This window comes from Macaca fascicularis, chromosome 3, assembly GCF_037993035.2.
Source record: "Macaca fascicularis isolate 582-1 chromosome 3, T2T-MFA8v1.1".
Classification (NCBI taxonomy): Eukaryota; Metazoa; Chordata; class Mammalia; order Primates; family Cercopithecidae; genus Macaca; species Macaca fascicularis.
This window is the reverse complement of record NC_088377.1, coordinates 130788615-130804674: the sequence shown is the minus strand read 5'-3', so window position 1 is coordinate 130804674 and position 16060 is coordinate 130788615. Positions and strand designations below refer to the sequence as shown.

At 37.9% G+C, this 16060-nt stretch overlaps 1 protein-coding gene across 7 annotated transcripts in view; it reads left to right on the top strand.

Moving 5' to 3' along the window:
* CDK14 (cyclin dependent kinase 14) overlaps positions 1 to 16060 on the top strand; it is a 790403-nt gene that overhangs the window by 96815 nt on the left and 677528 nt on the right. The window lies entirely within an intron of this gene.

The window sequence follows — 16060 nt, the reverse complement described above, 5'->3', positions numbered from 1 at the left end:
TAGAACTACCCTGACACTCAGTAAGTCCTTAATAAGCGTCAATTGTTACTACTGTAATCACAGAATCTCAACACTGAAGGCACCTAAAGTTCATCCTACCCAACACCGCTTCCAGTGCTGGAATCCTCTTATCAACATCTATGTCATGTCAAATGATGGACAGCTAGGGACTATCCTTTGGATTACAACATAGTTACAAATTTGGCTTTGTGTGTGTATGTATGTGTGTGCACATTTGCCTTTCAGCAAGTTTAAACATACAGGCATACTTTCATTGCCACCTCCTACTTCCATCTGCACAGAAAGGAGGTCCCTAGCTAGAGGCACATTCCATAATTCTATGGCTTTTGAAGGAGTCAGTGCAGGTTAATAGGAGAGAGAGGGAAGAGAATGCAAGTCCTTCCAGAAGCCTACAGAGCCTCCTGGAGAATCTCTAGGGAAGAGACAATATGTATCAGTTTTAAAGTTTAGTAGAGTGACCATGTATCTTCCAAACTGGGCCCATTTTAAGAGTGAAAGGGCCACTGTTAAGAATTATGCTAGGAGAGCAGGTGAAAACCAAGGCTGCCCTGGGCAAACAACAGCAAGAAATGATGGTTAACACCCAATGTTGCAAGGGAAATGTGCACATTTATTTGTTGTTGTTGGGATTGGGCATTTATACAAACTTTTTATAAGACAGTCTCTCAGTATCTATTAAAATTTGGGGTTGGGGGGAGTACTCTTTGACCTGGTAATTCCATTATTAGAGGTTTTCCCCACTGACATAAATGATCCTTTTAGTGTGATGCTGAATTCAGTTTGCTGGTATTTTGTGAAGAATTTTGCACTTATATTCATTAGGGATATTAGCCCACAATTTTCTTTTCTCATAGTGTCTTTGTCTGGCTTGGGTTTCAGGATAGTACTGGCCCCATTAAATGCATTGAGAAGGATTCCCTTTTCAATTTTTCAGAAGAGTTGAGAAGGATTGGTATTAGTTATTTAAATGGTAGAATTCAGCAGTGAAGCCATGAGATTGTGGGGTTTTCTTTTATGGGAGACCATTTATTACTGATTCAATCTTGTTACTCATTATTTGTCTGTTCAGATTTTCTATTTCTTAATAATTCAATCTGGGTGTGTTGTATTTGTCTAGGAATGTATTCATTTCTTCTAGGCTATCCCATTTGTTGGTGTATGATTCTTCATAGTATCTCGTAATCTTTCATATTTCTGTGGTATCAGTTGTAATGTCTTGTCTTTCATTTCTGATTTTATTTAAGTCTCTCTCTTCTTTTGTAGTTTATCTAAAGGGCTGGCCATTTTGTTTATCTTTTCAAAACACCAACCATCAGTTTTGTTAATTTTTTAATTTTAATTTTAATTTTTTAACTATTCTTACTATAATAGTATAATTTTCAGTTTTGTTGATTCTTTCTATTGTTTTTCTAGTGTCTATCTTATTTCTGCCCTTATCTTTATTATTTCCTTCCTTTTATTAACTTTGGGCATAGTTTGTTCTTTTTCTAGTTCTTTGATGTGTAACGTAAGGTTATTAATTTGAGATCTTTCTTTTTTTATGTAAGCGTGATTGTTATTAACTTCCCTCTAAGAATTACTTTTGCTGCATCCCATAAATTTTGGTATGTTGTGTTTTTATTTTCATTTTTCTCAATATACTTTTTGCTTTCCATTTGTTGTTGTTGTTGTTGTTTTTGACACCTTGGTTATTCAGAGAATGTTGTTTAATTTCCATGTTTTGTGAATTTTCCAAATTTCTTCTTGTTAATTGATTTCTAGTTTCATACCATCATGGTGAGAAAAGATACTTGATATGATTTAAATCTTCTTACATTTGTAAAAACTTGTTTTGTGGCCTAACATATGGTCTATCTTAGATAGTGTTCCATGTGTGCTGAAGAAGAATGTCAGTCAGGTGCAGTGGCTCATATCTGTAATCCCAATACTTTGTGATGTCAAGGCAGGAGGATTGCTTAAGGCCAGGAGTTTGAAACCAGCCTGGTCAACAGAGCAAGATCTCATCTCTACAAAATAAAAGTTAAAAAGTTAGCCAGCCTACTAGGAAGCGTGAGGCAGGAGGATCCCTTGAGCCCAAGAGGTTGAGGTTGCAGTGAGCCATGATCCTACCGCTGTACTGTAGCCTAAGTGACAGAGCAAGACTCTGTTAAAAAAAAGAAGAGGAAAAAGAAGAAAGAAGAAGAAGAAAAAAGGAGAAGAAGAAGGAGGAGGAGGAGGAGGAGCAGAAGAAGAAGAAGAAGAAGAAGAAGAAGCAGAAGCAGAAGAAGAAGAAGAAGAAGAAGAAGAAGAAGAAGAAGAAAGAAGAAGAAGAAGGAGGAGGAGGAGGAGGAGGAGGAAGAAGAAGAAGAAGAAGAATTCTGCTGCCACTGAATAGAACCCTATGGATATGTCTGTTATGTCCATTTGTCCAAAGTGTAGTTCAAGTCTTATGTCTCCTTGTTGATTTTTTTGTCTAGATGTTATGTCCATTGTTGACAGTGGGTTATTGAAGTCCCCTAGTATTACTGCATTATTGCCTATCTCTTCCTTCAGATCTATTAATATTTACTTTATATATTTAGGTGCTCCAATGTTGAGTGCATGTATATTTATAATTGTTATATCCTCTTGATGAATGAACCCCTTTATTACTATATTAGAACCATAAAATAGTAGCAGTAGGTTCTTACCTATCAATAATCATCTTGAATATAAATAGGCTAAATTCTCCAATGAATAAAAAGGGGCTGCATGGATTAAAAAATAAGACCCAACTATATACTGCCTGTAGGAGACTGTCTTCATCATTTTTAAGGACACACATAAACTGAAAGTGAAGAGATGGAAGAAGATACTCCATACAAATGGAAACCAAAATAGAGCAGGGGTAGCTATATTCATATCAAACAAAATAGACTTTAAGTCCAAAACTATAAAAAGAGACAAAGAATGTCATTATATAATGAAAACTACACCAATACAGTTTATTGTGAAAGCCTTTTTTACACCAGTGATATAAGATGATACTTTTTTCATAAATTTCCATTCACATTTGAGTATATTTTTGTGCATCTGTTCACTGCTATTGGTCTATCCAGATAATAGTTTCCTAATACCATAATGTTTTAATTATGGAGGATATATAAGCTATTTTAATATCTGGTAATGGTATTTAACTTCTCTCCACCTCATATTACTCTTTCTGTTTCCTTTTTAAATTTTTTAAAAAATTTTCATTTCTTTGAGACAGGGTCTCGCTCTGTCAGCCAGGCTGGGGTGCAGTGGCATGATCATGGCTCACTGTAGCCTCTACCTCCTGGGCTCAATTGATCCTCTGGCCTAAGCCTCTCAAGCAGCCAAGCCTACAGATGTTCACTACCATGCCTGGCTAATTTTTGTGATTTTTGTAGAGATGGGATTTCACTATTTTGCCCAGGCTGGTCTTGAACCCCTGGGCTCAAGCAATCCACTCACCTCAGCCTTCCAAAGTGCTGGGATTACAGGCATGAGCCACTGCACATGACCCTTTTTAACAATTTTTAAGTTTAAGCAGAATAAAGATGAGTTATTTATTTTAACTTGTGCCAATGGTAGGAATTTCACAAAATTAAACATTTAGCTGTGGAAAAGATAATGAGTCTAGAGCTTGCAGAGGTGCTGCATGCAATGGAAATTCATGGATTTACTATAGTTTTGTTTGCTTTGTTTCATCTTAGTTTCCTTTCTCCTCTTTCTTTCTCTGTTAATTTTTTCTCTTCTTATGTGTCCTTGTTTTCCAACTTTTGTACCAGAACATTTCATTTTGAATCAAGATGCTATTGTATGGGGACAGTGTAACTGCAGAACAGCATTCACTCTACAGTTGGCCATATAATAATCATATAAAGACTTTTAAATGCATAATGTAAAAAGGTACAATTTTAAATGCTTTTTGATCAGTGTTCTTTTTTTATTTTATTATTTTTATTTTTATTTTTTTGAGACAGAGTCTTGCTCTGTTGCCAGAGCCACTGTGCCTGGCCAGTGTTCTTTTAAAAATAAAACTGTAAAACATTAAAAACAGTTAGTCCTCACTGGGTTCAGTGGCTCAGGCCTATAATCCCAGCACTTTGGAAGGCCAAGGGGGGCAGATCACTTGAGATCAGGAGTTCAAGACTAGCCTGGGCAACATGGTGAAACCCCATCTCTACTAAAAGTCAAAAAATTAGCCAGACTTGGTGGCGTGCGCCTGTAGTCCCAGCTACTCAGAGGCTGAGGTGGGAGGATCACCTGACCTGGGGAGTTCAAGCTAAGATTGTGCCTCTGCACTCTAGCCTGGGCGACAGAGGGAGACTCTGTCTCAAAAACAAACAAGCAAAACAAACAATTCATCCTGATAATCCAAAACTACCTTCTATAAGGGAATACTTTGAAAGGTTAAAATATTACTGCCTGTGTGTTGACCTTTATGGTGTCAATTCCTATGTTGCCTTTATTGTTAACAGATGAAATATAAGACATTGCATATTGACTGTATTTCAAATTGAAAGCTTGAGATAACCTTATTACTATTGTGCATTTATCTAATTTTAGGATGGATGGATAGATAAATGAAGAGATAGATAGACATAGGCATACATATATGTATATAAGACAGTACAAAAAAAAAAGTGTGAAAGACTGGAAATACTTTTTCTTCACAAAAAATCATTAGGAAGCCAAAGAGCTCTAATATCATTATAATAAAGACTGTTTAATAGAAAAAAAAATAAGGCATTGAAACACACTAGCACAAATTATAAATTTAAATAATAGATGGTTAACTCTATTGTGAGAAAAGGAATTGATTTGGGAACGTGAGGAAAGAAGACAGTGAGGAGGAAGGAATAAAGAGCTAGAAAGACTGGGATTGGGGGAGAATGGGATGAGAGAAAGAATTTGAAGAGAACAGCTGTCTTAAGTTGGGAACCCTGAGGACTAGGCTCCAAGGCAGAGACTTGCCTGCAGGAGTTAATTGGGGAATTCCTTCAGGAGTAACACATGTAAGGGACAGAGAGAAGCAGACTTGGGTAGAAGGAACAGTTAAAGTATCATGTAGTCACAAGGGAGGCCTCAGTCTATCTTATGGGGCACTCTGGAACTGGGATCACCTTTTAGAGTTGTCCCAAATTATGGCCCAATATCAACCAACATTAGATGTGGGATGTCCTCCAAAATGAGATTTAACCTCAAGTGAGGTGGCTGGCTGCACTGGGTAGGGCAATTCCCAAAGAGGGCATTCACTACAACCTCTGTCATTGATTTAGGGGAATATTGAGAGTAATGATTCTGGGAAGATAGGGTTTTGAAATGTTCATTTATTCATTAAGAGCATACTCCTCCTTTACCTCATTAGCATTTTCTTTAGACCCTAAGTAAACACTTAAATTTATTTCAATTATGTATTTTCATTGTTTTTGAATTGATTTTACTTTGGATTGACCCAAAGCAGAGACTGGGCCACATATGACCACTTTTAAATTCAGGTTAAGTGAATTTTGGAATGAAATTAACTGTGATAGTAACTGAAAAAGGAAAGATATATAAACATAATATTTACTAGAAAAAGGAGATACAGGCAGGGTTGGTTCCAGAATGCCACAATAAAGCAAATATCACAATAAAACAAGTCACACATTTTTTTTCCAGTGCATATAAAAATTTTGTTTACACTATACTCTAGTCTATTAAGTGTACAATAGTATTATGTCTAAAAAACAATGTACTTACCTTTATTAAAATACATGGCTAGACATAGTAGTTTACACCTGTAATCCCAGAACTTTTGGAAGTGAGGCAGAAGGGTCACTTGAGGCCAGGAGTTTGAGACCAGCCTGTGCAACATAGCGAGACCTCATTTCTACAGAAACATTTAAAAAATTAGCCAGACATGGTGGTGTGCACCTGTGGTACTTGCTACTTGGGAGGCCGGGGTGAGAGGATCACTTGAGTCCAGGAGTTTGAGGCTGCATGAGCTCTGATCCTCCACAGCACTACAGCCTGGGTATCAGAGTGAGACCTTGTCTCAAGAAACCCCCACAAAACTTTATTGTTAAAAACTGCTAACAATCATCTGAACATTCAGAAAGTCACAACATTTTTTCTAGTGAGGGTCTTCCCTTGGTCTTGATGGTTGCTGCCTGATCAGGGTGGTGGTTGCTGAAGTTTGGGTTTGCTGTGGCAATGAGGTTTGCCACATGATTCATTCTTCCTTTCATGAAAGATTTCTTTGCAGTGTGTGATGCCGTTTGATAGCATTTTACCCACAGTAAAACTTCTTTCAAGATTGTAATCAATTCAAACCATGATATTGGTTTATCAGTTACATTTATGTAATATTCTAAACCCTTTGTAGTCATTTCAACAATGTTCACGGCATCTTCACCAGAAGTAGATTACATTTCAAGAAACTACTTTCTTTGCTCATCCATAACAAGCTCCTCATCCATTCAAGTTTTATCATGTGATTGCAGCAATTCTATCACATCTTCAGGCTCCACTTTAAATTCTAATATCTTGCTATTTCCACAACATCTGCAGTGACTTCTTCCACTGAAGTCCTTCTCTCCAAGTGATCCTCCCACCTCAAATGATCCTCAAGTGATCCTCCCACCACAGCTTCCCAAGTAGCTGGGATTACAGGCATGTGCCACCACATCAGTCTTCACAGAAGTCTTGAACCTTTTCAAAGTCATCCATTAGAGTTGGAATAAACTTCTTCCAAACTCCTATTAATGTTGACATTTTGACATCCTCCCATGAATCATGAATGTTTTTAATGTCATCTATAATGGTGGATTCTTTCCAGAAGGTTTTCAATTAATTTTACCCAGATCCATCAGAGGAATCACTATTTATGACAACTATAGCCTTAAGAAATGTGTTTCTTAAATAAGACTTGAAAGTGAAAATGACTTCTTCATCCACGGGCTGCAGAATGGATGTTGTCTTAGCAGACATGAAAACATTATTAATCTCTGTGTACATCTCCATCAGAACTCTTGAGTGACCAGGCACATTGTCAATGAGCATTAACATTTTGAAAGGAATCTTTTTTCTGAGTAGTAAGTCTCAACAGTGGGCTTAATATATTCAGTAAGCCATTCTATAAACAGATGTGCTGTCATCTAGGCTTTGGCATTCCATTTACAGAGTGCGGGCAAGTAGATTTAGCATAATTCTTAAGTGTCCTTAGATTTTTGGAATAGCAAGTGAGCATTGGCTTCAACGTAAAGTCACCAGTTCCATTAACCCCTAACAAGAAAATCAGCCTGTCCTTTTGAAGTTTTGAAGCCAGGCGTTGACTTTTTCCTCTCTGGCCATGAAAGTCCTAGATGGCATCTCTTTCCAACAGAAGGGTGCTTTGTCTATATTGGGAATCTATTTTTTAGTGTAGCCACCTTCACCAATGATCTTAGGTAGATCTTCTGGATAACTTGCTATGGCTTCTACATTAGCACTTGCTGCTTCACCTTGCCCTTTTTATGGAGATGGCTTCTTTCCTTCAACTTCATGAACCAGTCTCTGCTAGATTCCAACGTTTCTTCTGCACCTTCCTTGCCTCTCTCAGGCTTCATAGAATTAAAGAGAGTTAGGGCCTTGCTCTGTATTAGACTTTGACTTAATGGAATTTTGTGGCTGGTTTGATCTTCCATCCAAACTATTAAAACTTTTTTCATATCAGCAATAAGGCTGTTTTGCTCTTTCATCATTTTTGGGTTCACTGGAGTAGCAGTTTTAATTTCCTTCAAGGATTTTTTCCTTTGCATGTACAATTTGGCTGTTTGGCACCAGAGACCCAGTTTTCAGCCTCTCTTCGCTTTTGGCATGCCTTCCTCACTAAGTTTAATCATTTCTCACTTTTGATTGAAAGTGAGAGATGTGCAACTCTTCCTTTCACTTGAACACTTAGAGGTCATTGTCAGATTATTAACTGGCCTCATTTCAATGTTGTTGTGTCTCACTGAACAGGGAGGCCTGAGAAGAGAAAGATGGGGGAACGGCCAGTCAGTGCAGCAGTCAGAACACATACAACATGTAGTGATTAAGTCCACTGTCTCCTATGGGTGTGGCACCCCCATGACAATTACAATAGTAACATCAAAGATCACCATCATGGATCATCATAACAGATATAATAAGAATGAACAACTTTGAAATATCGTGAGGATTACCGAAATGTGATACAGAGACATAAAGTGAGCACATACTATTGGAAAAATGGTGCCAACACATTTGCCTGACACCAAGCTGCCATAAACCTTAAATTTGTAAAAAGCACAGTATTTGTGAGGTACGTTAAAATGAAGTGCAATAAAACAAGATAGGCCTGCCTATAATTGAAAAATGGGATGGTTTGGTGAAGTAGAAAAAAAGCACATCTGCTGGGCACAGTGGCTCACACCTGTAATACCAACACTTTGGGAGGCTGAGGCAGGTGGATCACGAGGTCAGGAGCTCAAGAGCAACTGGCTAAGATGGTGAAACCCTATCTCTACTAAAAATACAAAATAGTTAGCCAGGCGTGGTGGCCGGCACCTGTAATCTCTGCTATTTAGGAGGCTGAGGCAGATAATTGCTTGAACCTGGGAACTGGAGGTTGCAGTGAGCCCAGATGGCACCACTGCACTCCAGCCCGGGCGACAGAGTGAGACTCCATCTCGGGGGGCGGGGGGCGGGGAGAAGCATGTCTAATGGGACAGAGTGGGATAGAGTAGAAGGTTATATCAGAGAGTATAATTTTCACCTAGAACAGTAAGAGATAACTTTAAATCAAGGATTGGCAAATTTTCTTTATAAAGGTCCAGGTAGTAAGTATTTTAGGCTTTTGGGGCCTTATCATACCTGTTACAACAACTTTGCTGTTGTGGTGTGAAAACAGCTTTAGACCATATATAAATGAATGTATGTGGCTGTGTTTTGATGAAGTTTTATTTACAAAAACATGCAGAGAGCCAGATTTGGTCTGGGAGTCACAGTTTGTGGACCTGTTAGTTTAGATAATCAGAAAGATCACTGAATGACTTGGAAGGGTCTATCTAACTTGTTTCACTGACTTGCAACAGATTTTCAAAAGATATCAAATAAAACAGCCAAAAGAAGATATAAAGGGAAAGCTAGAATAAAGTAGCCCTATGAAACCCACAACCCCATCACTTTTGTCTGATGGCTGATTATGTGTGCAGTCTTCTTTTTCATGATTTATCAATCTTGTCATGCTTGACATTTATATTCTTACTTCAGAAATACTCAGGGTTGGTTGGTTGTTTGGTAGAAGCAACAATTAATCCAACCAACATAAGCCACACCAATAAACCCCAACTGGTTTTGCCAAACACATCACAAGACTTGGCTAATCTCATGCTAGCAGCAACCCAAAAGGAATAGATTTGACTTCTGAAACACATGTGGCAGGGAGAGGGGTCTCTCCAGTTAATTTGTGTGTTTTTGACAAATCTTTTACACTCTATACTTCATTATGCACCTATTCAATAAGAACACATTTGATAGTTTTCTAGTTTTGAAATCTATGTGATAACTTCTAACCACATTTGAAAAGGGTATTCAATGCCTTTTCAGAAAAAGGCAATAATATTTTCTACATCCAACTTGCTGCCCAGCCAAATCCACAAAGAGGGATGTTAGTAGGGAAGCTTTTGTTGGACTGCAGGTGAGATTAAATGATTCTTAACCATCATGATTGTACAACCAATAGGAATTTACTCTGACATTTTGTTTACTTTTACAATCTGGATGCCCAAATAATTAAAAAGGTAGAATTAAAGAGAAGACTTTATGTCTGTTGGCTGTCTTTTGGTATACATATGCTGTTAAATTACGTATTAGGCAGGCCAGAGCCTAATGAGTAAATTGTGACTGAAAATCATAGACAAAGACTTAACCTACTGTTTCCTTCTAGTAGGGAAGAGTGTCAGTTAAGAGTGAGTATGAGTGGCAGAATGACAATAGCTTTGTTAACCAGACTGTAGATTAGATGATTGTTGCCTGAAATGTCAGTTCCTGCTTGGCTGTAAGAAAATGCCTGTTTCTCATTTCACTCACCAGCTTTTCTCCTTTCATTTAAATGGTAATTACACACTTATAACGCACTGCAAGTATCTGTAGTTTTACTGAGTCCTCTGGGAGCTCTAGAAACCCTAGCACTTTCATAATGAGGGATACTTTTTTGGAGTTATTTTTTTGCTTGGGAAGATTTTGGTTCTATTACATTTTTTTCTATTTTCACTTGCACTTTTTTTTCACTGAAAGCCAATAAAATTTTTTCCAATTAAATAGGGAGCACTGGTAAAATGGAATAATGACATTCAAGTCATGTAATTTTCAATTATATTTGTATCTTAAGTATTTTAATTACCTTGGTAGTTACTGCATACATGCCAGTTTGGTATTGAGTGCTATTTTCTCATAAATAAGTCAGATTAATTTCCATTAATTCTCCCCCCATTTTTTCCCTTTTAAAAACTGTATTTTTAAGCTGGGCATGGAGACTCACACCTGTGATCCCAGCACTTTGGGAGGCCGATGAGGGAGGATTACTTGAGCTCAGAGGTTCAAAACCAGTCTGAGCAACATAATGAGACCCTGTCTCTACTAAAAATTTTTTTTAACTAGCCGGATGTGGTAGCATGCCCTATAGTCCTAGCTACTGGGGAGGCTGAGGCAGAAGGATGGCTTGAGCCAGAGAGATGAAGGCTGCAGCGAGCTATGATTATGCCACTGCACTCTAGCCTCGGTGACAGAGTGAGACCCTGTCTCGAAAAAAAATTATTTTCTTATTTTATTTTAAAATCTGATGGGTAATTCTAATCCTTCATCTTTCCTTTTTCCTTCTGCTTTGTGTGCATTGCATTAAGTTCAAGATTCATTTTGGTATTCTGTTTCAGTAACTACTTATTTCTCTTGGTGTGGTGTTTTATCCTGATTTTCTAGAAGTTTCAGTCAAAACTTAATGGTCTGGTGAAATTAACAATGATCAGTACTAAATATGGATCCCTCGATATATTCCTGACCTATTGTTTGTATAAACAATTTTTATTCTTTCAATATCAAGATCACTTTGATGTAAAACTTCATCAAATTCTTAGGAGGACCAGCACTTTTTTTTTTTTTTTTTTTTGCGAAGTTAGTTATAATAATTAGGTAGTCCATGTATAAAGACAAAAGGTGATCAAAATACAGTATAGGGATAACATTTTTTTCTGTAAGAGTATGCAATGATGATTTCTGTGAAAAGCTATCTAAATAAAATAAAACCACATAAATGAAACCCTGATAATAGTAAAGGCAATACATTTTTCTCAAGGGACTTCTAAAATGTGACAAGAGCATTTTTGAGGAGTAGGGGTGGAGTGGGCAGGAGGCTTCTGGAGTTAGGCTCAAAGTTGCATCTGGAGTTTACTAGCTGTAAAACCTAAGGTAAATTGTTTAATGTCTCTGAGACTTGATTTCCTCGTCTGGAATATAGGAAAAATAATAACTGTTTTTCAATGAAGCTTAGGAATAATTTAGGAAAAACTCCTAGAATATAATACATAATCACTAAATGGTGACTCTTGGCTCTTGGGCAAGGGAAGGAGCCAGGTAAGATAGGGCCATGAAGTAGAAGGAGCTCAATCTCAGGGCCAGAAATATCTTGGATTCTCATCTCTGCCCCAACAGTTTTTCACTGTTTAACACTAAGCAAATTATTTAAATTACTTAAGTATTCCTATATAAAAGGAAACAATGCTACAAAAGTTCTGTGAGATGTAATTTTAAATACTATGTATAAAGCACTTTTTATAGTACCTGACACATAGTAGATGCTCAATAAATGGTTATATTATTACCTATTATGGGCCTATTATGTCACTGTAATTCTAGAGGCACTGTGAGAACATAAAGAGGAACTTTACAGGGTACCATAAGGCACTTGAGATCTTTCAAGGAAGACAAGCCCTTCAGATAAGTATACATTTAGATACTATAAAGTATCAGACTGGGCGCAATAGCTCACACCTGTAATCCCAGTACTGTAGGAGGCTGAGGCAGGTGGATAGCCTGAGCTCAGGAGTTCAAGATCAGCCTGGACAACATGGTGAAACCCTGTCTCTATCAAAAAATACAAAAAAATAAAATAAATTAGCCAGGCATGGTGGTGGCACACGCCTGTAGTCCCAGTGACTCGGGAGGCTGAGGTGGGATGACTGCTTCAGCACAAGAAGCAGAGATTGCAGTGAGCTGAGATTGTGCCACTGCCTCCAGTCTGGGCAACTGTGAAAACTTGTCCCAAAAAAAAAAAAAAAAAAAAAAAAAGAAGAAAAGAAAAAATATTTCTACAGTAAGTTCCATGTTAGGCACCTAAGAGTTGAGTTAAAACCTAAAGAACTCATGTAGTACATGGAGATCAAGTAAGGCTTAATGGAGGTATCATGGTCTCCCAGCTGAGCCTCAGGAGTGGACATTTATCAACGGGCAGATTGGAGCTGCTAGGGGAGGAAATTTTCAGGGAGGACATTTTCAGGGGAGGAAGCAGAATAAACGATAGACATGCAGGTGAAAAAGCACAGATTATACCTGAGCAATAGTAAATAAATTCTACTATTTCCTCACAGTATAAGGAACAGGTAAGGTGAGAACATAACAGCTGACACTTATTGGGCATTTATAATATTCTGGGCACCGTTCTAAGGACTTTACATGTGTTAACTCATTGAAACCTTACAACAATCCCTTGAGGTAAATCCTAATATTAGCCATACTTTAAGACAAGGAAACTAAGCCTTTATATTGCCTTTATGTGAGATAGACAATGGTGCCATTGACTTTGAGCCTGTAGAAGCCCTGGGCTGAAACGTAGTGTGGTGAATGGTATGTAGACTATGCTTCCACACTCACTCGTCCCTCAGCCAGACTTGTGCCGGGACCCTCAGCCTAGACAGGTGTGCGCAGTGGCCCCGCTCAACGTCGCACAGGTGAGGTTAGCAATCTGACTTCAGAGGCTGAGCTTTCAATCATGACACTTGGGCCTTATTTGTGGGGAACCTTGAAATCTCCACATAGGGATGTGGACTTTATTTTAAAGGTGACATGGAAATATAGCCTTTATTTTGAAGGAATGTGAAGCCTTTTTTTTGTTTGTTTTTGTTTTTGTTTGGTTTTTTTGTTTTTTTTGTTTGTTTGTTTGTTTGTTTGTTTTTGGAGGGGCGGACAAGAGCATAATCACATTTTTAAAGAAACATACCTTGATGGTGTTATTGAGGGGATGGGGAGGTGGGTTGGGTGAGTGATTTAAAGAAGGAAAGATTCAGGCAGGAAAACCAGTCAGGAGGAAAGCTAGGCATTAAAGTGAGCACAGATGAAAGCCCAAACAAGGGTGGTAGCACTGAAAACTGGGAAGAAGTGACAGACTTGAATGACATTCAAGTTAGAATTGGCAAGTCCTAGTGATCATTTAGAAGTAGAGAGTGAAAAAGAGTACCTGGAAGAGACCCCAAAGTCTCCACTGTGGGTGGCTGGAAGATAGGGATGCTATTAATATAAAGGAGGAAAACAGGAGGAAGGGCAAGAAAGTTTTGGCAAGAAGGATGAAGTCTGCATGTTGAATTTGTAGTGATAGCAAGACATGTATGTAGTAACTCCAACCAGAAGTTGGAATTGTGAATCTGGAGCTGGGGATATTTGGGCTGGAGACCTAGTGAGGAAACAGTCTGCAAACATGAAGCCAGGGGTGTGGTTGAGAGTGACTTTGGAGTGGACCCTTTAAGATAGCCTTAATATAAAGTGTGGATAGAAGTTGTGATTTCCCCCAAGAAGCTGGAGGTGGGGACTCACAGGGCAAGTGGGCTAGGACACACAGTGCTGAGGTGCCATATAAGGGTGGTCAGGAGCACCAAATGCAAGTGCAAACAAACGTTGTTCATATGCATAACCTATTAACATTTGTAAAGTATAGTAATGCTTTTAAAATCTTAGGATGTTTCAAGGTACTAAGAAGCACTTTACTAAATAATAGGTCCTATGGTAGCTGAAAATAGATGGTAGCTTTTCAAAGTGCCTTGAATTGCAGGATGCATTTTATATACTACGAGAAGAATCATATACCATAAATGTTTTCTTTTACAAGATGGTGGCTACCTGGAACATCATGTGGAGACGTCATCTGAGCAATGAATGCCCAGGCTCAGTGGGAAGGAGCACTGGGATCTGTAGGAATATCTGCCCTGGGTGGAAGGGTGGGGACCACTGTGCCTAAATTGACTTTCCCTCAATTAAATGCTTTCCAAGGTACTGTTAAAATTAAATTTCTATGATTGTCAGTGCCTCGTTTATCACACATATTTACATATTATCTGAAAAGGAAAAACAAAAGAAAAAAGTGCAAATTAACTCCTTATAATTTTGTGGTAGCACAGCTCTGCAGTAGCCTAGATTTATAAAATGCTAAATGTCAGGCTCTCTAGAGTGAATGAATGAAAAAAAATGATGTACCTTCAATAGGATAAATAAGGGAGAATCATGCATACACCTTTAACTCAGCCCTTTCCTAATACGAGCTTTATTTGTGTGTGTGTGTGCGCGCACGTGCATGCATGCGTGTGTGTGTGTCTGTGTGTGTGTCTTTAGTTGTTTGGGACTTTGGATAAATATTCTAATGGAAGTATGGTAGGAATGTGTGAAGAAAATTGAAGGTAATTGCTTCTTAATGAAAGAGGAAAAAACGTTATTTAAGTTTCTCCAGTTCAAGAACTTTTATTATAGAAAGCCACAGGCAGGCAATGTAAAAAAGCAAATGCTGTGTGGAATTATTCACCAAGGAGATGGTAACCGTATCAATAAAGTTTTGGAGGAAACTTTCCACTGTTCTATGTAAATGCCTGTGTAGCAGCTTTTGTTTTATGGGTACTCATTATCATAGAAATTTATTGTTTTTAGTCTTGAAAAATGTGGTGCTTAAAAACTTGGAAAATACCACTGTAATTAAACATCTATTGGAGTTAACTTTGGAATACCATAATTTTGTTTTGCAGACATTGGAGCTGTAATCTTTTGTATTTCTTCTATTCACTCTGTTGTGAGTACTTACACCAGTTATCATCTCTGTGACAATACAAGCCCCTTGAGGGCAAGGACACTATTTTTTTTTTTTTTTAATCACTGTGCCATTGGCACCACCTGGTATAGTGTCTGGCCTCTCTTTAGTCTCCTCTAACTTTTCTTCTTCTTGTCCACTGACATTTTCAAGAGTCAACTTTCATAACCCCTCTTATGAAAGTGTAAGATATAGTGCCTGCCATCAAAAAGCTTAAAATCTAGTTGCTGAGAGGATAGCCACCAGAAACAGATAAAAAAGAAGTATTACTAATAACTTAGATAACAGATATTCTGTAATTTTCACAGTAATTTTTAAATCTTGATTGCATCTTCATTCCTTTTTCAGTCACGGCTAAATTCCTTAGTGATATAGGAAAGGACATTCACAATTTGGGCTCAAGAGATAGGACAATGGATAATGACCCTGCCATTACTATTTTCTGTGCAGTTAATATCTCTTTTTTCTGTACGGTTGGTCTCACCATTTTCTTTCTGATGAGAGGCTCTTGCACCAATTCCAGGTATTTATTTATAATGTAGTTAAAACTCTCAACTTTTTTTCAAAGCTTATTTCCACTGCCATCTCCAAACAATTTTTGCTGGTTTTCCTTAAGCAAATGTTGTCTCTTTCCTCTTAAATTTCCAGCTCACTTTATTTTTCCCTCTCTCCTCATACTCATCTTAAGAGGGAAATTGTGTTTTACTCAATAGAGTATAGAATCCCAGCTCTATCGCTTACTGTTTGTGATATCTTGGGCATATTATTAACCTCTCTATATCTCGGTTTCTTCATCTGTAAAATAGGGATTAAAAATAATTGGTTGTTAACATGGTTGTGGTGATACAGTGAGATAACATATTGCTACGGATCACTGTGCTCCTTCCACTCAGCCTGGGCATCGTTCAGAATACTTCTCTGTATGATACTTTGCACACAATAAACACTCAG